The 23,728-nt window shown below is 43.9% G+C and overlaps 1 long non-coding RNA gene across 1 annotated transcript; it reads left to right on the forward strand.

The window, feature by feature from the left end:
• Positions 1-13,186: 13,186 nt before the first annotated feature.
• On the forward strand, positions 13,187-14,738 carry LOC308587675. Its single transcript, XR_014008513.1, has 3 exons — positions 13,187-13,290; positions 14,363-14,449; positions 14,544-14,738. It is a non-coding gene; the product is annotated as an uncharacterized lncRNA (long non-coding RNA).
• The last annotated feature ends 8,990 nt before the right edge of the window (positions 14,739-23,728 follow it).

The raw sequence follows: 23,728 nt of genomic DNA on the forward strand, positions 1-23,728 counted from the left end.
ATTTTAGAATATCCATGACAAATGGTTATCGAACATCTGCTTAAAAATCTCCAAGAAAGGAGACTCCACAACCTCTCGAGGGAGACTGTTCCGCTGCCAAACAGCTCTTACAGTCAGAAAGATCTTCCTGATGTTTAGTTGGAATCTCCTTCCTTGTATCTCAAAGCCATTGGTTCAGGTCCTACCCTCCAGAGCAGGAGAAAACAAGCTTGTTCCCTCTTCCATGTGACAGCCCTTGAGATATTTGAAGATGGCTACCATATCTCCTCTCAGTCTCCCCATTCCCAGGCTAAACACCTCTAAATCCTTCAACCGTTCCTCCTAAAGATTTGTTTCCAGACCCTTGATCATCTTGGTCACCCTCCTCTGGACATGTTCCAGATTGTCAATGTCCTTCTTAAATTGTGATTCCCAGGACCAGACACAGTATTCCAAGTATGGTCTGACCAAGGCAAAATAGAGCAGAACTATTACGTACCTTTATTATGACATTATACTTCTGTTGATGCAACCTAGAAGAGCATTGGCTCTCTTTTTTGCTGCTGCATCACAATACTAACATGATAAGCTTGGGTCTACTAATTATTATTATTATTATTATTATTATTATTATTATTATTATTATTATTATTATATTTGTATACCATCCTTCATCTGAAAACCTGAAAACCACAGGGCAGTTTACATCATAAAAATACAAAATGAGAAGACGGTACAGTCATAGAATCATAGAATCATAGAGTTGGAATAGACCACAAGGGCCATCGAGTCCAACCCCCTGCCAAGCAGGAAACACCATCAGAGCACTCCTGACATATGGTTGTCAAGCCTCTGCTTAAAGACCTCCAAAATAGGAGACTCCACCACACTCCTTGGCAGCAAATTCCACTATCGAACAGCTCTTACTGTCAGGAAGTTCTTCCTAATGTTTAGGTGGAATCTTCTTTCTTGTAGTTTGGATCCATTGCTCCATGTCCACTTCTCTGGAGCAGCAGAAAACAACCTTTCTCCCTCCTCTATATGACATCCTTTTATATATTTGAACATGGCTATCATATCACCCCTTAACCTCCTCTTCTCCAGGCTAAACATGCCCAGCTCCCTTAGCCGTTCCTCATAAGGCATCGTTTCCAGGCCTTTGACCATTTTGGTTGCCCTCCTCTGGACACGTTCCAGTTTGTCAGTGTCCTTCTTGAACTGTGGTGCCCAGAACTGGACACAGTACTCCAGGTGAGGTCTGACCAGAGCAGAATACAGTGGCACTATTACTTCCCTTGATCTAGATGCTATACTCCTATTGATGCAGCCCAGAATTGCATTGGCTTTTTTAGCTGCCACGTCACACTGTTGGCTCATGTCAAGTTTGTGGTCAACCAAGACTCCTAGATCCTTTTCACATGTACTGCTCTCAAGCCAGGTGTCCCCCATCTTGTATTTGTGCCTCTCATTTTTTTTGCCCAAGTGCAATACTTTACATTTCTCCCTGTTAAAGTTCATCTTGTTTGTTTTGTCCCAGTTCTCTAATCTGTCAAGGTCGTTTTGAAGTGTGATCCTGTCCTCTGGGGTGTTAGCCACCCCTCCCAGTTTGGTGTCATCTGCAAATTTGATCAGGATGCCCTTGAGTCCATCATCCAAGTCGTTGATAAAGATGTTGAATAAGACCGGGCCCAAGACAGAACCCTGTGGCACCCCACTAGTCACTCTTCTCCAGGATGAAGAGGAACCATTGATGAGCACCCTTTGGGTTCGGTCAGTCAGCCAGTTACAAATCCAGTCATACCTCATGTTACGTTTGCTTCATGATACGTTTTTTCAGGTTGCATCCCACAGCGACCCGGAAGTACCAGAAAGGGTTACTTCCGGGTTTCACTGCTCTTCACTGCTTGTGCATGTGTAGACGCTCAAAATGACGTCATGCGCATGCGCAGAAGCGGCAAATCGCAACCCGCGCGTGCGCAGACGCAACGCTTCAGGTTGCGCTGTGCCCATATTGTGAACGGGCCTCCGGAACGGATCCCATTCGCAACCAGAGGTACCACTATATATATAAGAAAAACAAAGACAAACAAATAGCCGTACCTCCCACAAACACATTTAAAAGGATATACTGTAGAATGTTAATCAGCCCAAGGCCTGGTTGAAGAGAAATATTTTTGCCTGTGTTTCTCCATCCAGGTTTATTGGGCATGCAGTAACTGCTATGGTTTACTATAAATAAATATAATATTTGCCTGCTCTGTGTGAAAGGAGCACATAATTAAGCCAACACCAAAAACATAAAAGGAAAAAGTACTATGTACATCAGTTACTTTGATGTCCATTGATAGTTTTCCATAGATAGATAGATATGAAATCCTACATTACTTCCTTCTTTGGGTAGAGTGGGGAGGGAAAATCGGGCAATGATTTTGTCAGAGAGAGAGAGAAAATGGAACCTGGTCAGTCTGTTAAGAAACCCTGGAGTTCCACATTGCTTTGGATCTCCCAGAATGCTTTGCCCAACTCTGATACATTGGTTGACTCTTGCCATCTTGCTGTACATGGAAGCAGGAATCATCAAGTAGAAATAACAGCTATTTCCTTAATTATAACTTAGGTGGGCACTCCCCCTGCTTTTTTGCTTCTTTTTTTTAATAGTCCAACATTTTGTGTGTATAACATTCTACTGTTGTCAAGGAATTAAAGCAGTAGGAAGTGTAACCTGAATTAATATGTAGGTTGGTTGACAAATAGTAAAAGGTTTTGATACGTGCCAGTTTGCTAATATGTAATCATCTGCATTTGGAGTTTGGTCAATAGACGAAAAAATAGCGAGCCAAAGATTAAATTACACTTTGCTTTTGAGCTGTGTTTAAAAGAAGAGGGACAACAGTTTGATAGCTTTTAAACATCCAGATAAGTGCCGTGTTACTTCTGTGAGAATCATTCCCCCTCCCTTTTTTGTACAAAATGCGCAATTTCTAGGAATTATGTTTCATCTGCAAGAGAGAATTATAAGAAAGAGCACTATGATAGCATTTATTGATTCACAAATGTATATCTGACTTCCCCTCTCTGAAAAGGAGGGGCTCAAATCTGCTCAAGGCTCAAGCAGCTTGCTGTAATAAGATTGAGGTTGGACTAAATTGGGTTTCTAATTTTCCTCCAAACCTATTATTTTATAGCTATAAAATGAGGGGTTTTGCCCCTCTAAATTCTTTGTTGAGTTAATAGCTCTAGTCAATATGTTAAGTATCTGCTTACACTTCTGGAACCTTCTGGAAGGTCAGCTGAAGGGGGTACAGTCTCACCACTTTCCTTCTTAATCTCCTCCTTCGGCTGGGGTACGTGCTGGGAACCCCCCTCCCCATGGAGATTGGGGTATGCATTGCACTTTTAAGGCAAGAAAAGAAATAACAGCAACCTGCTGCGAGACTAAAAAGCAACATCAAAGAACTAGAGCAGAACGGAACAAGTCTAACATTCAATAAACTGAATTATGCAATGACAGAATCAAAAGCTTGTTTGAAAGAGGAATGTCTTCAACTGCCAGCAGAGGCAGATAACTTAACCTCTTGAGGCAGGGAGTCCCACAAAGCCCTCTTATGGAGGAGGACCTTATGGTCTGCAAACAACAACACCTTGAAGATCCCGGGTTCCAGGGAAATTAGACTGGCCTTGACCAGAGCCAGGGCCTTTTCGGCTGTGGCCCCAGCCTGGTGGAACACTCTCCGCCAAAAGACTAGGGCCCTGAAGGATTTGACATCTTTCCACAGGGCCTGCAAGACGGAGCTGTTCCGCCAGGCCTTTGGCCAGGCTGCAGTCTGACCTATTTTCCTTTCTATAAGAACAAAGCATGAAGGAGGCCTCCCAGCCTGCTAACAGGTCCTTATATGACCAGTGAAAACAGTTGGTCCTGGCAAGTATTAACTGCTCTCAATCTTAACCTGCCATTTGTCCAGTTTTTAATTTGTCTGAATTAATTTTAAGATGTATTTTAATTAATTGATGCCTGCTTTTATGTATACTGTGTTATTTATATGATGTTAGCCACTCTGAGCCCGGCTCTGGCCGGAGAGGGCAGGGTACAAATAAAAAAAGTATTATTAATATTATTATTATTATTATTATTATTATTATTATTATTATTATTTGTCACCAATCATTGCAGGGGGTTGGACTAGATGACCCTTAGGGTCTCTTCCAACTCAATGCTTTCTGAGATGTGTTGTTGTTGTTTAGTCATTAGTCATGTCCGACTCTTCATGACCCCATGGACCAGAGCACGCCAGGCACTCCTGTCTTCCACTGCCTCCCGCATTCTGAGATGTAGGATCATAGCCCAGGCAAGTAGGGCACAAAATCTGACCTCAGAGGATGGGCAGACTTCAGATACAGGGATGGATTAGAGGTGGTACAAGTTTTTGAGTAGGGAGAGCATAAAACAATGGGCAACCCTTCTTGAACGGTTATGGTTCACGAGTGCAGTCAAAGATTTTCCACTGAAGCAGCTTTTCACTGGGAGCCTTGCAAAGGCACAACACTTTTTAAATGAAAGCGACCTCAAAGGTTGTTAAGTTGTGGGTGAACATATCAGACAACACAGTGATTCTTCAAACAGCTCTTGTTTATTCACAGGCCAGAACAGAACTGAACTGAAGGGTTCGGCCAGCCTGCTTATATAGAGCTCCACTACAACGCAACAGTAACAACTTTTTGTAACTCTCCAATCACTGAATGTCACTTTAAATTCCTTATTTGCATATGTGGACCTGAGTGAAAACTATCCACAGTATCCCCCTGCAGGCCCAGGGTGAGAACTTCAGTACATAACAAAGGTCATGCAGCACAACCCCCTGCCAAGGTAGGACAGCCTCTCTGATAGGCTGCCATCTAGCATCTGTCTTCTGAGCTGTCCTACTGCCACACAGCTCAGGCCATTCTTCCTAATGCTTAGCTGAAGTTCCTTTTATTGTCATTTGAACCTCTTGGCATGCATCTTACAACAAGAGAGAACAAGATTGCCCCATCCGATTGGTGCCCTTGTTACCCCCTGATCATGATGGTTTGGCAACCTTGTCTTCCATCCTGGGGCATCTTCTCATTTCTCATTCTTTCTCATTCCTGGAGATACAGCTAAGCCCACCCAATCAGAGATTCCACAAGGAACTGAATGATATGACGTTGCATTGCCACTCAGATATTGCTGCCTGATGATGTCCAGGAGGACCAGAGAAGTCCATTGGCAAGTCAGGGCATTGTAAATGAATAGGCCAACATTTTTAGGCAACCCCAAAGGCGAGTGTTTTTCTACACTGCCCAAAATGTTAGCAAAAAACAGTTTCGCTTTGACTCAACCATGCTCTAAAGCACTGCCATGTGAAATACTTTGAGTCACATAATTGTTGATAAGAATGGAGCATATGGCCAAATTTGGGCTTTTGCCATATTTAGAGAGCTGGGCAACTCTAATAAGCTGGAGTCAATCTTTGCCTATAGTCAGAGAAGAATGCTTACATGATTACAAATTTGCTTGTGCGAGAAACCCAGTTCCATGTTATGATCTCAGGCTAAGAGTTTGCCATTAGATGTGTGTCTCATGCGATTGAGTGCCATTGTTACTGACTGAACACCCCTGCTCAGGGAAAGCATAAAACAAGGAGCAGTGTACATTTCTCTTAATCCCCCTCTGATTGCAAAGACAAGATACGCTTAAAATTCTTATTGAACGTGAGACTCAGAATGGTACTGAGTGCAGGATAAACAGATTGCATGAGAGGCTGCCTCAAAAAAAGGGGGGGCACTATTTTTCTGAAGTATTTGAGAGGGGAATCTGTAGAATTCTAAGGCATCTTCCATTGTGCGGTGTCTTTTCTGCAAAGAATTCCAAAAGGCTTCTTGCACCTGATTTTTTTTTAAAAATGCATGTGTGCTCTGATAAACAGCAGGCAGCATCTCTATAGATAGGTAAGGTGTGAGGCAAGAATCCTCAAGGATGTCAGGGTGAAGGAAGCCTAAACGCAGAGGAAATTGAAACTCAGACAATCAGACTGTGTTGTTAGAGATGGCAGCTTGAAGGACAAAGTGGCTTTCAGCATCCTGGAGAAATTATCTGGAGAACACCATCTTTCTTTTTCATGATTGCGGTAACAGCTAGTCGACAGGGGACCAGACTTCCTCGGAAGATGGTGGGCTCTCCTTCATCAGAGGGTTTTAAGGAGAGGTTGAATGCTGTCTCTCAGAGATGCTTTAGTCGAGATTCAGGCATTGCAGGGAGATGGACTAGTCAACCCTCAGGGTCCCTTCCAACTCTGCAGTTCTATGATTCCATGATACAGTATTTTATTTTTATTTTATTTTAATTTATACTCTGTGCCTTCCCCACTACCAACCATTTTGGACCCTACAATGGTCAGGTGAGGGTTTGTTGGTGGTGCCACCACCCAGGACTGATTGGCTGGTGGTGATGAAGAAGAAGAAGAGTTTGGATTTGATATCCCGCCTTTCACGCCCCTTCAGGAGTCTCCAAGCGGCTAACATTCTCCTTTCCCTTCCTCCCCCACAACAAACTCTGTGAGGTGAGTGGGGCTGAGAGACTTCAAAGAAGTGTGACTGGCCCAAGGTCACCCAGCAGCTGCATGTGGAGGAGCGGGGAAGCGAACCCGGTTCCCCAGATTACGAGACTACTGTTAGTATTTCATGCCTCTGATGCTGCAGATGAGATTGGTGTACATCACATGCCTGACTGGGAAGAGTGTGGGAATGGAAGACAGTTGTCTTTTTTTTATGGCAAACTGCCACATGAAGCGCCTTACCTGGATGTGTCTGGAGTCTTGGAAGCTTGACTACCCTACATTCTCCTACAAATGGACGTTGAGCTTGTTTGAAGGTTCTAGCAGGGGATCGCAGCTATCGTATACCCTTGACCGAAGAACAGTACATTCCTTCTTTCTGGGATTGTCGCCCTCTTCCACCGAGCGTGCAGCTTTGGGAGGGACGCACATGGAGCGGTGAGGGAGGAAGGGGACACCCGCCTAGCCAGCCAGATCAGCCGAATCAACCCTGGCGATCAATGGGGTGACAGATGTCGCAGCCAGATCGCCCTCACATCCAGGGAACAGAAGTCTCTTCTCTTCCGCTGTATGTACTATTGTACTGTACTTTTGCTTTTACTTGTTTCCGTTTCCCTCTCGGAGCTGGAGAGAGAAAACGCTATGCTTCCTTTGTGTATACATAGCGTGTAAATAAATACATAGATTAGCTCTACGATGTTTCACGCTTCTTGCTGTGTTTTGCTAGAAGATTAGTGTGCATATATCATTTGATATATGTCGCTGAAGCGCACTGGAGAAGAAGGGAAATGCCTTTTCCAGAGCTGCGCATACCGGAGGACGCTTGGAGTTCAGGACTGAAGGGGCACTCCCAGGGCATTTCCCAACAAATCCAAAACAGGGTCTTTTTAGTGGGGGCTCCCCAGTTGTAGAATAGAATATGTGATGTGCACCTGTCTCCATCATTATTAGCTTTCAGGAGAAATTTGATAACATACCTTTATACACACACACACACACACACACACACACACACACATATATATATATATATATATATATGAGAAAAACAAGTTGATACAACATTTTCCAATTAACAGTCAATTAACACTGGACCTCTCCCCCTGCCCCATGATTTCCCCAATCTTTCAAATATTGCTGCATATTATAGTCATTCTGTAACTTATCTCCACCACAATTTTCTCAGATACAATTTTACTGTTCTTATTCAAAGCCTACTTGCATTCTAACAGATTCACAATAGGTTTTTTTAAAAAATAATAATCGATGAACATTTCCCCCTCCTCCTTAAAGTCTGCCTCATCCTGATATCCCAATCTCTAATTATAATTGTTGGGACGCGGGTGGCGCTGTGGGTAAAACCTCAGCGCCTAGGACTTGCCGATCGCATGGTTGGCGGTTCGAATTCCTGCGGCGGGGTGCGCTCCCGTTGCTCGGTCCCAGCGCCTGCCAACCTAGCAGTTCGAAAGCACCCCCAGGTGCAAGTAGATAAATAGGGACCGCTTACTAGCGGGAAGGTAAACGGTGTTTCCGTGTGCGGCTCTGGCTCGCCAGAGTAGCTTCGTCACGCTGGCCACTTGACCCGGAAGTGTCTGCGGACAGCGCTGGCTCCCGACCTCTAGAGTGAGATGAGCGCACAACCCTAGAGTCTGTCAAGACTGGCCCGTACGGGCAGGGGTACCTTTACCTTTACCTTAATTATACTTGTTAAACTTGCCTGTTTGGCATATTCCATCAATTTCCACTGCCAATCCTCTTTAGTACCGTAGGTACCTCCGCATCCAACCATTTTTGTGCATATATTATTCTTGCTGTGGCTGTTGCATGTAAAAAATAAATTCATCTGCTTTATTGGTACCATTCCTGTTTCCCTGGGCATTTGGAGGCTGAAGTTATTGGAAGTTACTGGTGTTACTGGAAACCTCGAGATCATCGGATGGAAGAACGTTTTTAACTGTAACTGGTTTTATGTTTTCAATTGCAATTGGTTTCGGGATGTTTAAACTTTTGAAGGTTTTTGCTTCATTTTGTACAATCCTTGGGGCACCTTGAGGAAGAAGGGCAGGACATAGATTCAATAAATTATAATAATAATAAATAATAATCCAGCAATCTGGTTGATGGAGGAGGCCCAAGCATAGTTCCCATCTGCAGTCCCAGAGCAGCCATTTATATCCAACCATTCAAAGTAGGAACTTTCAAAGCTAGCATGTAGCATCCTCTCATTTTCTGATGTTAGCTCATCTTGAAAGCAGTGGGTGGGGTCTGCAACAGACCAGCCAAAGACTCCTCCTGGTTTGTTTCAACTCTAAAGTGTCCCCAAAGGAGCATGAGACACAGAGGCTCTGCTAGGCTTGTTTACAGGAAATCCCAAGTTCCAGAAGTAGGTCATCAATGCAAAAAATGTTTGCTGACAGCCGCACTTGGTCTGCACTCAGCTCTCGTACAGAGCTGTTCAGGATCCAGCATAAGAGTCTGTGATACACAAGGCACAACGGTTTGCGATCACGTCCTGCTAAGAGAACTGCTTCCAAATTCAGACATTATTTTCCTCTGTTTTTGTCGCAAGTGTGGCTCTGGGCAGGAAATGACTGTAGACACAAACCTTTTTAATGTGCCAGTGCTCAGAAGTGAGTCAGGGGACTGTTTTGCGGGTGGCTCAAAAATTGCTTTTGGATCTATCACCTCTGCATGATGTCACATTGCATATCTATGGGAGGGGTAGCTAATGCGGCAGAGGACAGGATCAGAATTCAAAATGATCTTAACAGATTGGAGAACTGGGCCCAAGCTAACAAAATGAATTTCAATAGGGACAAATGTACGGTTCTGCACTTAGGCAGGAAGAATCAGATGCACAAATATAAGATGGGGGATACCTGGCTTACTGTAGTTCATGTGAAAAGGATCTAGGGGTCTTGGTAGACCACAAGTTTAACATGAGTCAACAGTGTGATGCAGCAGCCCCAAAAGCTAATGCTATTCTAGGCTGCATCAACAGAAGTACAGTGGTACCTTGGGTTAAGTACTTAATTCGTTCCGGAGGTCTGTTCTTAACCTGAAACTGTTCTTAACCTGAAGCACCACTTTAGCTAATGGGGCCTCCTGCTGCCGCCGCACCGTCAGAGCACGATTTCTGTTCTCATCCTGAAGCAAAGTTCTTAACCCGAGGTACTATTTCTGGGTTAGCGGAGTGTGTAACCTGAAGCGTCTGTAACCTGAAGAGTATGTAATCCGAGGTACCACTGTATAATGTCCAGATCAAGGGAAGTAATAGTACCACTCTATGTTGCCTTGGTCAGACCACACCTGGAATACTGTGTCCAGTACTGGGCAACACATTTTAAGGAGGATATTGACAAGCTGGAAGGTGCGCAGAGGAGGGCGGCCAATATGATCAAGGGTCAGGAAACCTAGCCTTATGAGGAATGGTTGAAGGAGCTGGGTATGTTTAGCCTGGAAAAGAGGAGACTGAGAGGAGATATGATTACTATCTTCAAATATATGAAGGGCTGCCACATGGAGGATGAAGCAAACTTGTTTTCTCCTGCTCTGGAGGCTAGGACCGAATCATATGACATCAGACATGGAGATCTATTCTAATCTAAGCACTAAATTCCAAGATAAGGAATCTCATAATATCTAATAAGCATACTAATAATAATAATAATAATAATAACAATAACATCTAATAAGCAGTACAGCACAAAGACTGGAAATTAAATGATATCTGAACTTAGTGCTCTGGTGCTTTTTGCTAAGATAGGAGATGAGTCTGTGTCTGCTCTTTGACAATAAACTGGGTTGCTGTACCCACAAAATATTTTTTTTTAGTGGAAGTACTTTATGCTTGCAATATGTTTTTTTTAAAATTATTTCTCCATGTTCTTGCAGATCACCAAGAGGCAGGAATCCCCCATTTCCAAACAACATGCAAGTGATCCGCGATCCGACGATTTCCCCGTTGCTGTTGTCATTCTGCAGAAAGCAACAACAAGCCTTCTTCTTTTCAATGTGCTAATGCAAAGTGGTACTTGTTTTGTTTCCCTTTCATGTTGGCATCACTCCAGAAAGTCATCTCAGGATTGATGGAATACATAAATTCACATTTAATTTCATTAGGCAATGAGCCAAAATCTGATAATTGAAAGTGGCTAATCAGAGAAGATAAACTTCACCCCGCAAAAGACCTCGGAAGGATCTGTTTAATGTCTAAGCGACCAATGGCTCTGGTTTCAGCCTACTTCAGAAGGACGTGCCCTCTTTTCACAGCATATTACTGGAGAGTGAGGGGGGATATATTTTGTAGGTTGGAATGGCAGAAGGAAGTATGGGGTGGGATTCAAGGAATGAGTCTCATCCATGAAAGCCCTGTGCAAGAATTTTTGCTTCTGCAGTGGAGGCCCCACCCCCCTTCTTATCCTCCTGAGCACCCCCAAAAATTAGCTCGAGGGAAATCAGGAGAACCCCTGGAACAGTACAGGGGAATTATCAGTACATCTTGCTAGCCAAAATGCTTGCACTGAAGTTATAACCAGAACAGCTCGGCATTGAATTCCTTTGCTGAGGGCTCCTCAATGAACGAAAATATCCTGTTACATTTATTGATTTAAGATGCTTATCGGCCACTTTATATTTTAAAAATCTCAAAGTGTGGGGTAGAAAGTAATCAAAACCATGCAAAGATAATAAGACCGCACACATGTATCATAAAAGACGATTCTAAGAATTACACAGTGACAAGAATGCACAGCCAGTATATCAACACTCTGGAGATACACTCGGGTAAATAAGAATCATAGAATGGTAGAATGGTAGAGTTGGAAGGGACCCAAGGGTCATCCAGTCCAAGCCGCTACAACTCCGATTCAAGCATGTGCAGAAAATGTAAACCAGTTGGTGCAATCCTGGGCTGCATCAATAGGAGTATAGCATCTAGATCAAGGGAAGTAATAGTGCCACTGTATTCTGCTCTGGTCAGACCTCACCTGGAGTACTGTGTCCAGTTCTGGGCACCACAGTTCAAGAAGGACACTGACAAACTGGAACGTGTCCACAGGAGGGCAACCAAAATGGTCAAAGGCCTGGAAACGATGCCTTATGAGGAACGGCTAAGGGAGCTGGGCATGTTTAGCCTGGAGAAGAGGAGGTTAAGGGGTGATATGATAGCCATGTTCAAATATATAAAAGGATGTCACATAGAGGAGGGAGAAAGGTTGTTTTCTGCTGCTCCAGAGAAGCGGACACGGAGCAATGGATCCAAACTACAAGAAAGAAGATTCCACCTAAACATTCGGAAGAACTTCCTGACAGTAAGAGCTGTTCGACAGTGGAATTTGCTGCCAAGGAGTGTGGTGGAGTCTCCTTCTTTGGAGGTCTTTAAGCAGAGGCTTGACAACCATATGTCAGGAGTGCTCTGATGGTGTTTCCTGCTTGGCAGGGGGTTGGACTCAATGGCCCTTGTGGTCTCTTCCAACTCTATGATTCTAGGTCTTATTTCTGGAGGAACAATGTTCCACATAGCAAGTGCTGTAACCTGGCCAAAGAAATGTTAGAATCTGCCACTGTGTGATACTTTGGGTTGCATCCAATGTTAGTCATACTGAGAGCTGACCCACTGAAATTAAAAGGTATGCCTGAGTATAAATAACAATTATTACAACCTTCCTCCGGTGTTCTACAAATGGCTTTTTAATTCGGACTGCTTCCTCCCTCATTTAGCAAGAGCAGCTGCAGCAGCAACTTTGAAAGCAGAAGCCTTATACTTTTATACTTCCCATACTACCAATCCAACAGGAAGCCAGCCACTGCTGCTCAGGGACAGTGTCAGGTCTGAGAGGACCCTGGGAATACATGTCCTGCAGGGCGAATGTGCCTTTTCACCCTTTGCACCAACTGGAGCCCCTTGGAGTGAAAGGAAGCAAGTCGGCCACTGTGGATTGGCTCCTGGGGTCCCTCTGGAAAAGGGTTGCGGGAAGAACGCTGAAGAGGAGTTGTTCTGAGATCCAGCACCGAGGGCCTTCTGACGGTTCCCTCATGGCGAGAAGTGAGGTTACAGGGAACCAGACAGAGGGCCTTCTTGGTAGTGGCGCCTGCCTGTGGAACGCCCTCCCATCAGATGTCGAGGAAATAAGCAGCTATCTTCTTTTTAAAAGACATCTGAAGGCAGCCCTGTTTAGGGAAGTTTTTAATATTTAATGCTGTATTGTTTTTAACATTTGATTGGGAGCCGCCCAGAGTGGCTGGGGAAACTCAGCCAGATGGGCGGGGTATAAATAAAAAATTATTATTATTATTATTATTATTATTATTATTATTATTATTATTATTAATCTGTAGGCTACAAAGCTAAGGAACAGTTTAGGAATAGTGAGAAGACAAGGTGCTTCCATTTCAGGAGAACGTTGTGCACATTCGATTACATGCAATAGAACGTCAGGGAAATCACAGCTTAAGTCACTCTGAAAGGAGATACCAGAGAACTCCAAATCATTTGGACAGAAAATGGTAGATCTAGCTCAGGCTTCCTCAAACTCAGCCCTCCAGATGGATGTTTTTGGCCTACAACTCCCATGATCCCTAGCTAGCAGGACCAGTGGTCAGGGATGATGGGAATTGTAGTCTCAAAACATCTGGAGGGCCGAGTTTGAGGAAGCCTGATCTAGCTGAAAGACAGAGCTTTTTCTTTTCTTTTCCTTCCAGCTGGAACTCACCAGAACTCAGTTCTGGCATTTCTCAGGTAGTTTTCTGGCCAGTGTTTTTTTTTTGGGGGGGGAGTGGGGGGGACTCATCATGCAATTTATTTATTTATTTATTTATTTATTGTGGGCCCAGTTGCAGGGACACAGAGAGAGAGAGAGAGAGAGAGAGAGAGAGAGCGAGAGAGAGAGAGCGCGCAGAGGCTAAATGTAAGACGTGATTAATAAACTCAAGCAGATGGTGATTTGGGTTAGAAATGGCCACAACTTTATTGACTAGCGATATAGGTAAATTTTTGGCTCGGGCATTGGTTCCAGACCCTCCCAGACAAAAAAAATAATTATTATTTAATTTTTAAAAGGTAAGGGAACTCAGTTCCTGCTGAAAAAGCAAGCAAACAAACAAAAACCTGGTTCCGGCACCTCTCAGGTGGCTGCCATTGACATTCTAAGAGAACGAGGGAGTTGTTCATGGTGATTTCTGGCACCTCTTTTTCTGGAAAAATAGCACTGCTGAAAAACAATTGCAAGATCCTCGCAATGCCCCACCCCCAATTATAATTATTGTATAAGCTTAGAAGGGGGCTAGTTGTGAGGTGTGTGGCTGTCATGAATTTGCCTCTACACCGCTGCTGCCAGGCTCTATTAGGCCCACGGGCCAAAGGTGCCCCTTGCCTGTGTTACAAGCATCCGGGGATAGGAGAGAAAGAAGACAAGGGCTGCCTTTCCCAGCAGCCATCTCTTCCACTCATGCCAGCTTTCATCTGTGGGGACAAGACCTTCTATAAAGAAGGCGCAACCACACTGGGAGTGAGGGGAGGTATATTGAGCATTGCCAGGAAGATAGCATTTATGTAACGTTTTCTACTTAATGGTAGATTTGGATTAGTGGATTTGTGTAACAGGCAGGAAACTCTCCCTTCCCCCAGGCTCCCACTGCATTTTTTCCTTTTATTGTACCATTGGGTTACCCTAGAAGTCGGGGAATTTCTGTACCTACACAGCCTCATTGAATATTAATGCCAGCACCATAACAATGGCGGCTAATAATGCAGTTTTTCGCTGCCATGTGAATTACCCATCAATATTAATGATGCCTTTGTTAACATTCAGCCGTCCCTCCACTCTGTCTCTCCGCCAAGATTTTGGGGGATCTGCCCGTGCCAGCGGTCCACATTTAGAGACGTCAAGCCAGACCAGGTAATCTCTTTTTGGAGAAATGCCTATTTCAATTAAAACATTGCCCATTGTGTTGATCATCTCCCTATTTTTCCCCTTTCCCTTCTCTGACCAGATGTTGCTTTAATCTGCTAACACGCCTCCTAAATTGTAATATACCAGAGGTCTGGCAATTTATTTCAAACCTATTACCGGAAAGAAAAAGGAAAGAAAGATGCAGACAGACAGCTCCAGACACAACTGTTGAAAGTCCTCATTCTTTTGAAAATCAGCCACAACGAGGAAGGAAATCATGCATTGGGCGAGAAAGAAAGACGGGTTACGCCCATCTATGCAAACTACCCATGCCGGAGATCTCTATGAGCAGGTTGGCTTTTGAATGCCATTCTTCTAGATAACAGGAAATTGGTTGAGGGCTTTGAACCTTCATCTGAAATGGAAATGCAATTGCCAGCAGCACAGCCTTATTAATAAAAGCAGAAAAGCATCATCGCTAATTATCGCAGGCATCATTTGCATTTTCTAAACATTTACATTATTTTAATCATACTGCGGAGCAGATGCTGAGGAGAGTTCCAACACAGTGTTTTGCAAAATTAGTATCCGCCATGAGTAAATAATAATAATTATAATTCGGGGCAAAGGGGGAGAGAAGGAAGAATGTCTCAGATTAAAATAATGCAGCAACAGCAGCAAAATCACAGAATGGTAGACTCCGCAAAGTATCAAAAGCTGGACCAATACTGATAAACCTTGTTGCATAAGCTTTATGAACCACTTCTTGTTGTGACTGGGAATCCGGCAAGATATCTGCAACAAATTGCCTCTGTCAAAAAGAGACAGAGAAGAAAAAAATGGAATTGATTTGCACTAATCTAATTTAGAGGAGGCCAGTATAAAATCGTAGTGGGGGCTTAATCACATCTGAATACAAACGGCACAAAACGACGGCTGCTAAGTAGCTGAGGCAATGTCCAGGCACATGAGGGGGGCTGGTGCGTCGGTGTTCTTGCCACCAAAGAGAAGGCAGTTCAATTCCCAACAGTGTTTGCTGGATTAAGACTTGAAATTGCCTGTTTAGGCATGAACAGCTGGATCCTGGTTAGTAGCCTAGCAAGAGGCTTCATCCTTTGCAACTGTGGCCGCTTAAAGGGGAAATGGCCAATTTCTTGCTCAGTTGGCATACACCATCCTGGATCTGATGCCCGTCAACAGACAGTTGTAGGAACCCAGTGACGGCTTAATGGTTTGCATGCTGAAAGCTGACCTGTATCATTCAACCAAGGGGACCAATGGATGGCCTTGCTTGAGGGCAAGTTATATGGTCTCAGTCTCAGGACCATGTTGGAGTGATAGGTTCTGAAGAAGTCGGATCTGCAACAAAATGTTTCATTGTATTCCAGGAAATAACTTTAACAGTAAAAGGCTATTATGTAAAAGAGATAAAATACGTGAATATAAAGTTTATTTGATACTTACCAAAGGGGTGGAAGGAAGTCCAAGGCTTGGCAGAGCCTAAAATAAATGTATTTATGACTTATGGAATGAATATATTTTGTGCAATTTAAGTATTGGATTTTGTATAAGTTTATATGTATATATGTATAATACCAATAAAAATTTATCAGCAAAATAAAAATAAAAATGTTTCATTGTATTCCTACGTACTGATGGGTGTGCTCCTGTCCATAGTTCCAGCCAGCCAGCCAGCCTTTAAGGAGGCAGTCCATTCCTCCTCTACAGATTCACAGCCATCACATTGTGAGCAACGGTCTCAGTTGTTCCCATTTTACAGATGAGTGCATGTTTATCCAGACTTAGAATCATAGACTCGTACAATTGTATAGTTGGAAGGGACCTCAAGGCTCATCTAGTCCATCCCTTGCAATGCAGGAATCTCAGCTAAAGCATCCATGACAGATGGCCATCCAACCTCTGCTTAAAAACCTCCAAGAAAGGATAGTTCACAACTTCCCGAGGGAGACCATTCCACTGTTGAACAGCTCTTGGTGTCAGAAAGTTTTCCCTGATATTTAGTTGGAATCTGCTTTCTTCTAACTTGAAGTCATTGGTTTGAGTCCCTCCAGGGCAGGAGAAAACAGGCTTGTTCCCTCTTCCACATGACAGCCTTCAATATGTGTGTGTGTGTGTGTGTGTGTGTGTGTGTGTGTGTGTGTGTATACACCATATCTCCTCCCTTGGAAGCCCTGGCTTTCAGCATCCTGTCTAGCAACCTGAATTTTGCTTCCAGGACCTCATAACTCCATTTGGTGCCAACATTCACCATGGCCACCGACTCTGCCAGGCTACCTAGGCAATGGGCAACACCTGCAACCTTCATGCCAGGCAGGCAATTCAACCTGTTCGTTTGTTTAAATTTGCCAGTGCAGTTGGGCCAGGTTTGTCATTATACGCTCCAGCCATCTTGCCCTAGTGAGCAATCTGGCCATTGAATTCTGCACTGGTTTAACCCCCTGGGAATAGGGAGTGAAGAACAGGTGTTGATTAAGTGGCAGGTGAGTACACTGTAGATCAGCTCCTTCAGGAAGTTGTCTTCCTTCCTCAGCTTTTAATTGTTTTTTCTTTGTTTGTTTGTTTTTACTTTACACAACACACTTTTAAAAGTGCAAGTCAGCTTGTTGCTTTCAGTTGTGCCTTGCACTCTAGCTTTGATAAACTAGACTAGTTTTTTGCTGGTTTTCAATTGATCTGAAAGCTAAAGCTGCATAATTGCATTACAAAAATTCAAAAAAGTGCAAATTTTGAAGGATGGCTGTGTTTCAGTTTGCATATTGCTTTCGAAAGTTTAAATTACGTAGGTTGGCCTTTAAGTGCAAACAGAATTGAATTTCTTACCTATCCCCAATGACAGCTTTGGTAACTAACTATGACTAGAAGCTTTCTTGTCTCAGAGAAAGCAGTGGACTGCCGGAAACATTAGAGCATTTTAATGCCTGTTTGGCTTTCTCACCTTCTCTCATTCTCACCCTTCTAATTGCCGGCCAAATTTCACAATCAACATTACCCCCAAACCAGTACCCACCAGCCACAATTATTATTCACAGCAGTCATGCCGCCCAGATTTCAAAGGCTGGGAGATGCCCTCAATTTGCATCTTGCTTCATTTGTCATGAAATCTGTTTGCTGTCGGGAAGGCGTTTTGCCATCCTGTTCCATTAGTCATTCGGTTAAACAGCAAGATTTGCAATTAACACTTGTGGTAATTAGGCTTTGGTTTGGTTTGGTTTGGAACCAACCTCTGTCTTTTAATTAAAATCCCAGAAATTGACAAAAATTGATATGTTCTGCCGAGCCAAACGGGAGAGAAGCCTTGGCTTTATCTCTCTTTTGTGGGACTTAACGCTTGCTGTTTATTGCTTGTGGCAGGAAGGATTGTGACTCCGCGGTCCAAAAGGAGCAGTTTTCAAGTGCAGATCGTCCTTATGACTTATTATTCCTGGGAATTTGTTACAAAAGCAAAACACTGGATGCAGCGGGAGGCTCCCAGTTGCAAACATGTGTCATCTGCAGAATGGCTCCGTGGGACTTTGTATTGCACCTTGTTTCATTACTTTGACGGGGTGGGGAGGCTTCCTTCTTACACATCATCCCCGTGTTAATGAATCTGGTACATAAATATTCTGTCCACTGGCAAATGCACCATGACAGGTTTCCAATTACAAGGAAAAATATATATCTTGAAAGAATGAAACCCTTGTGTACTTAATGGCACAATACAATGATTACCAAGGCGGCTGGCGCATCTGTGCACCCTGTTTATGCCCTTATCAAGTACACCCCAAAGCAGCGCATGTTAAAGATGGATAACTTCTTTTATCAGTGGGATAAATATACAGCTACATGCTTAAGAGGTCTCCGGTGTAGCATTTGGCTTTATCAGCGCAAGCGGAGCTTCCAAAAGGTGAGACTGCCAAGGCATAAATAACTGGAAACCATTTCTCCCCGCTTTGACTTGCAGGGTAAATGCTGCTTGTGTGTTATTAGTTTGGTAGATGAGCCCTTCTTAATAGCATGTAGGATGTGGTGAAGATGCCCCCAAATGATCCCAGCGAGTTTCTCCGGCAAAATCCAAAACTGCGTGCGTAATTGGCTTTAAGCACATCTCCATATGCAGCCAGGCAATTTCCCAAGAGGCCAGCCATTCCAGACAGGGGAAGCTTATGGAAACAAGTAGAGGGGAGGGAATAGGGGAAACAGGCCTTTGATTCAGAGTCCCTGCTCCTCTGCCCTCGTGAGTTACTTTTAGCCGGCCTTGGGATATCTCTAGTGCTCTGAATATTCTATGGCCGCCGTTAAGTCCAAAAACTAAATGAGCACAAAAGGGGGGGAAGAGTTAAGCAGTTGGAAAAGACCTTGTCCTCCATTCCTCATGCAGCCCAAACTCCCAGGTGATCAATGAATTAGCAAGGAAGAAGGGATGAAATTATCTCTACCTGGCTGTGCACAGACCCCAGGGCCCCACCTGGCCCCAGGGGAACACGGCCCAGGCCAACCCAAGGCCTGCCTGCTCCACATCTGGCCCCAAATCTACTTGGGGTGGAGCTAGTGTTTAATAACCCTAATCAAACATTCATTCAGGAGTTCCCATTGGGCACCTTTGAAGTTTGATATTAAAAAACAACGACCAAAGTCTGCAACTTTGTTTACTTTCTGCAAGAAATATTTGCAATTCACAGGCACAGTTGCTTCCCCCTTCTGAGGGGATGAAGCCTGTCAAATTTCAGGACAATCGCTGCAGTGGTTCGCTTGCAAGGGCAGACTTCTCAGTTTTGGGGTAGGTACAACAGGAATCATAGGGGCAGGGGGTATTGCAGAGGGATGAATATGGGTGCAATAGGTTGTGGGGTGTGTGTGTGTGTGTGTGTGTGTGTGTGTGTGTGGCTCCTGCAACAGTTTCTCCGGTTTGCAAGTGGACCCACAGATCCCAAAAAGTTGGTGATCCCTGTGCTTGCGGACCCAGCAGTCAGTAGCAGATGGAATAGTTGGGCTGCACTGCTCAGCTGACCTCCATTTGAAAGTGAAATACTGGGGGACAACAAAAGAGGTATAAAGACTCTCTCAAGGCAAATCTTAAAAAATGCAGTATAAGCACAAAAAATTGGGGAACACTGGCCTGTGAGTGCTCCAATTTGAGAACAGCCTTTACCAAAGGTGTTGTGGACTTTGAAGAAACATGAACTCAGAGTGAAAGGAGAAACGAACGAAGAGGAAGGCACGTTTGGCAAACCCTCTCTGTGACCAGCTCCCAAAACTATGTCCCCACTGTGGAAGGGCGTGCAGATCCAGAATTTGCCTCTACAGTCTCTTACGAACACACCATTAAGACCGTATTCATAGAAGACAATCCTACTTGGCTATGAGTGATCGCCAAACTGAGAAAAAATGAGATTTGGCTGCATTGCTGCTGCATAGCACGACGGAGGGGCAAATCAGTGGTGAGGCTGTCACAGTGCAAACACACTGGCAGGATCACCAAATTGGTTCTGCCAGTGCATTTGCACAGCACTGAATTCCCCTCTGCCTGTCCCCTTCCTCTCCTAGTATGCAGAAGGGAGGGAAGGAGGTCAGGTGAGTGGTACAGACCCACTAGAGCCATCAGGGCTTCACTTATGTTCTTCCGGTGCTGTGGAAGAGAACTTGGGGCAGAAATGCAGCAGTCAGAAAGGAAAAGGCCATTTCAAATCAGCTTTCCTAAAAGTAAATTAAAACCGTCCTTGTTTTCGCTGTGCATTGTCACAGAAATGTAACTCAGAGGCTTTGCCAAGGGATTAAAGAATCTGCACAACATAAAGGAATAACAACACAGGCTAATCTGCGCATAGAGCAATGATTAAAGACCTTTCATACTGAATGGAGATGCATAAAAGGAGTCAAAGGATTTTTCCAGTTCTTGATGCCAATGGTTTTGCAGATGCACAAAGAGTGGCGGGCTAGTGAGGAATGGAAGCCTTGCAGAAATTGAGTTCTCTGACTCATTTTCAAGTAGAGCTGAAATTCCTTTTCTCTTTCCACCCCCCTCCCTTCCTCCCCCCACCCTCTTTTCTCATTACAGTTTTGGATGAAACAGAGACCCAGATGGGAACAGAAAGAGAGAAATGTATGAAAATGGAAAAGTTGAATCCAGAAAGTAAAGTAACACATAAGAAATTGGAACAAATGAGGAACACATACATGCCTCCCTCCCAAAATCAGGACCAGCTGAAAATTTGAACAGCAGTAAAAGAGGGACAAATCTCTTGAGCCAGTGGCGTAGCATGGGTTGTCAGCACCCGGGGCAAGGCAAGTAATTTGCGCCCCCTAACCTGCCGCCGCTGCCAGCTTCTTCTTGCTGCTGCCTGGGCTGGTCTGGTGTGGTTCTCTCCCGCACTCAGCGCTGCGCTGGGCGGCTGCTGCACTGTCCCTCCCCCAGATAGTCCCTTGCTCTCTCTCCGCAGCGCACGCCTGGCCCCCCCCCTCTCCACAGTGGGCGGTGACCCGGCGGCTCGGATCGGATTCGCACAGCCAGCACTGCAGTGAGAGAGAGTGAGTGAGCCAGGTAGGGGCAGAGAGCTGAGAGTGTGAGCGCACCCCCCAGATGTTGCGCCTGGTGTGGATGCCCCCCCTGCACCCCCACGCTACGCCACTGTCTTGAGCTGAAATGCAAGGAAGACTCCACCAGTTCAGGGATAAAAAGTGATCATGGAAGGAAAAGAAGAGTATGTGCTTTGAATGAGATGGGCAAAGACACAGCCTTCATAGCACGAGTGTAAGAAGGAAATGTCCCCCCCCCCCATCAGTCATTAGAGCTATGAAAGGGATGAAAATGTAGAATGATAGATAAGGTGTCTGAAATGAGAATATAATAGAGAAGAAGGGAAGCTTGTGTATAGGTAGGAATGTGCAGAAATGTCATATTTTTCCTCAGATGATTTCCTTATAGGGAAATAAATGAGTTCAGGAATTATGAATCATAGGCCTTCAAGTATTCTAAGCCTAGAAACTGAAGGGGACTTATTATTCATCATGATACAGATCATTATTTATAAAATGCCAGCTGCAAGTTCAGCACTATGTTAGGAAAAGAAAAATTAAATCAGGTGTCAGTTGGGTGGTCAACTTGAGATTTTTACAAGTTAATGGCAGTGGGTGGAGTCTGTGGTGGGACAGTTAAAGGAGCTAATGCAAGTTTTGCTGGTCAGGATTTGGAATCCACTGAGTTGTTCAGTCTTCATGGATTTGGGTGGATCAGATGGGAAAGTCTGGAAGGCCCATTGATAAAATGTGAAGTTTATCCAACCAAGACTGAATAGGAATATGAACTGATTGGTTGCCTGCAACCCTTCCAAGTGGGCTCAGAATCCACGATTATTTATTGTTTTATTACTTATTAAATTTGTTGGTTGTTCTATCTGTCCCATATGCCCCCCCTTTTCTGAAAATGATTTTTATTTGATTTTACAAATTCATTCACATTCAAAATCACCAATAATAATAAAAATTACACAAGATTTTTCTCAATCTCTAAACTTCCCTCCACCCCCCATGGGTTCTTTGGTTAATATTTTCAACTGCATATTATAAGCCCTCCTAATTTTTCAGTCCTCCATTATACCCAAAGTCCATGTAACATTACAAGAGTTATTTAAGACCTGCCAAAGAGTTCAAATGTTTACAGTGGTCTGTCAGATATAATATGAATTTCTCCCATTCTTTGTTGAAGTTTTGAAGGGGGGGGGATCAGACGCCTTTTTGTTAGTAATTCTAGGTGCAGAGATACTGAAGGAACAGGAAAGACTGTTTATGTATGCAACAACAGCTGCAAGGATACTGCTTGCCCAGAGTTGGAAAGACAACAAGGTCCCTACCAGAGTGGACTGGCCAGCTAAACTATTGGACTATGCAGAGATGGCAAGAATGACTGTGAAAATCAGAAACCGGGTCGTTCTATCTTTCCCAAGGCAACCCAAAGTGAGTTACTTACAACCCAGCAACCCAACCGTGATGATGATGATGAAAAAGTGGAATTTGCTGCCAAGGAGTGTGGTGGAGTCTCCTTCTTTGGAGGTCTTTAAGCAGAGGCTTGAAAACCATATGTCAGGAGTGCTCTGATGGTGTTTCCTGCTTGGCAGGGGGTTGGACTCGATGGCCCTTGTGGTCTCTTCCAACTCTATGATTCTATGATTCTATGATTCTATGAAAAATAATACCAATAAATGATAATAATGGGCCACATTCCACTAATTGTTTGCAGTAGCAGATGCCAGCACAATGATTCCTGCTAGCCTAATGAGGCTTTCCCCCGTTTTGCCCCTTGCATATTTCCTGTGTTGTCCCGAAATCAGATCTGTAGGGTTGGGAGAACTGCAGAACAACATGGGTAGTGGGGGAGGGGGGAGAGGGGAGATTGTTTGTTTTTCTTTTTAAAAATAAGTTCTATTGTATTTTAGAATTTTATATTCAACACAATCATCATGAATACAATCAAAAAATTCATAAATCCAAATCTTTCCCCACCCACCCCCTCCCTTGACTTCCCCCAACCTCCTCTTCTGGTTTTTCAAATATTTGCTACTTCTGCTTGCTCTATTTGCCTTAATTTTCAAATCTTTCAACTAAATATTCTTGTATATTTTTCATTTTTATACCGTATCTTTCCCAATTGCATCTTAAATTTTGCCCCCCCCCATTATTGCTCTTTGACTTTCCCCCATAATTGTAAGTGTTTACTCAAACCCTGCTAGTGAGTCCACTTATTTACAGTATTTCTGCAAATACTTCATGAACTGTTCCCATTCTTTTTTACAGTCTTTATTGTCCTTGTCAGAGAGAAAGAGGGGGGGGGAGAGATTCTGTCAGAAAAGCAGAAATAGTTGTGCTGGCAGAATGATCTCTATAGTGCTACTTTGAATACAACCCAATGAATTTCAAGTACATCACCCACTGATGCATCACCAACATGAAAGAGGGTGCAGTTTTCAATGACATTTGTCTGTGCTGACTTATATTATACTGCAGATATACCTTTTGAAACAATAAATAGTAACCCGTTCCACCATAGTGGGAGAGATTGCAACCTATAGACCTGTGGGCCTGTTCCGCCTGCTATGTGGTGATCATAGAACAGGCATAGGCAAACTCTGGCCCTCCAGATGTTTGGGACTACAATTCCCATCATCCCTAGCTAACAGGACCAGTGGTCAAGGACAATGGGAATTGTAGTCCCAAACATCTGGAGGGCTGGAGTTTCCCTATGCCTGTCATAGAATCATGGAATTGTAGAGCTGGAAGATACACCAAGGG

The sequence above is a fragment of the Podarcis bocagei genome, assembly GCF_964188305.1.
Source record: "Podarcis bocagei genome assembly, chromosome: 1".
Lineage (NCBI taxonomy): Eukaryota > Metazoa > Chordata > Lepidosauria > Squamata > Lacertidae > Podarcis > Podarcis bocagei.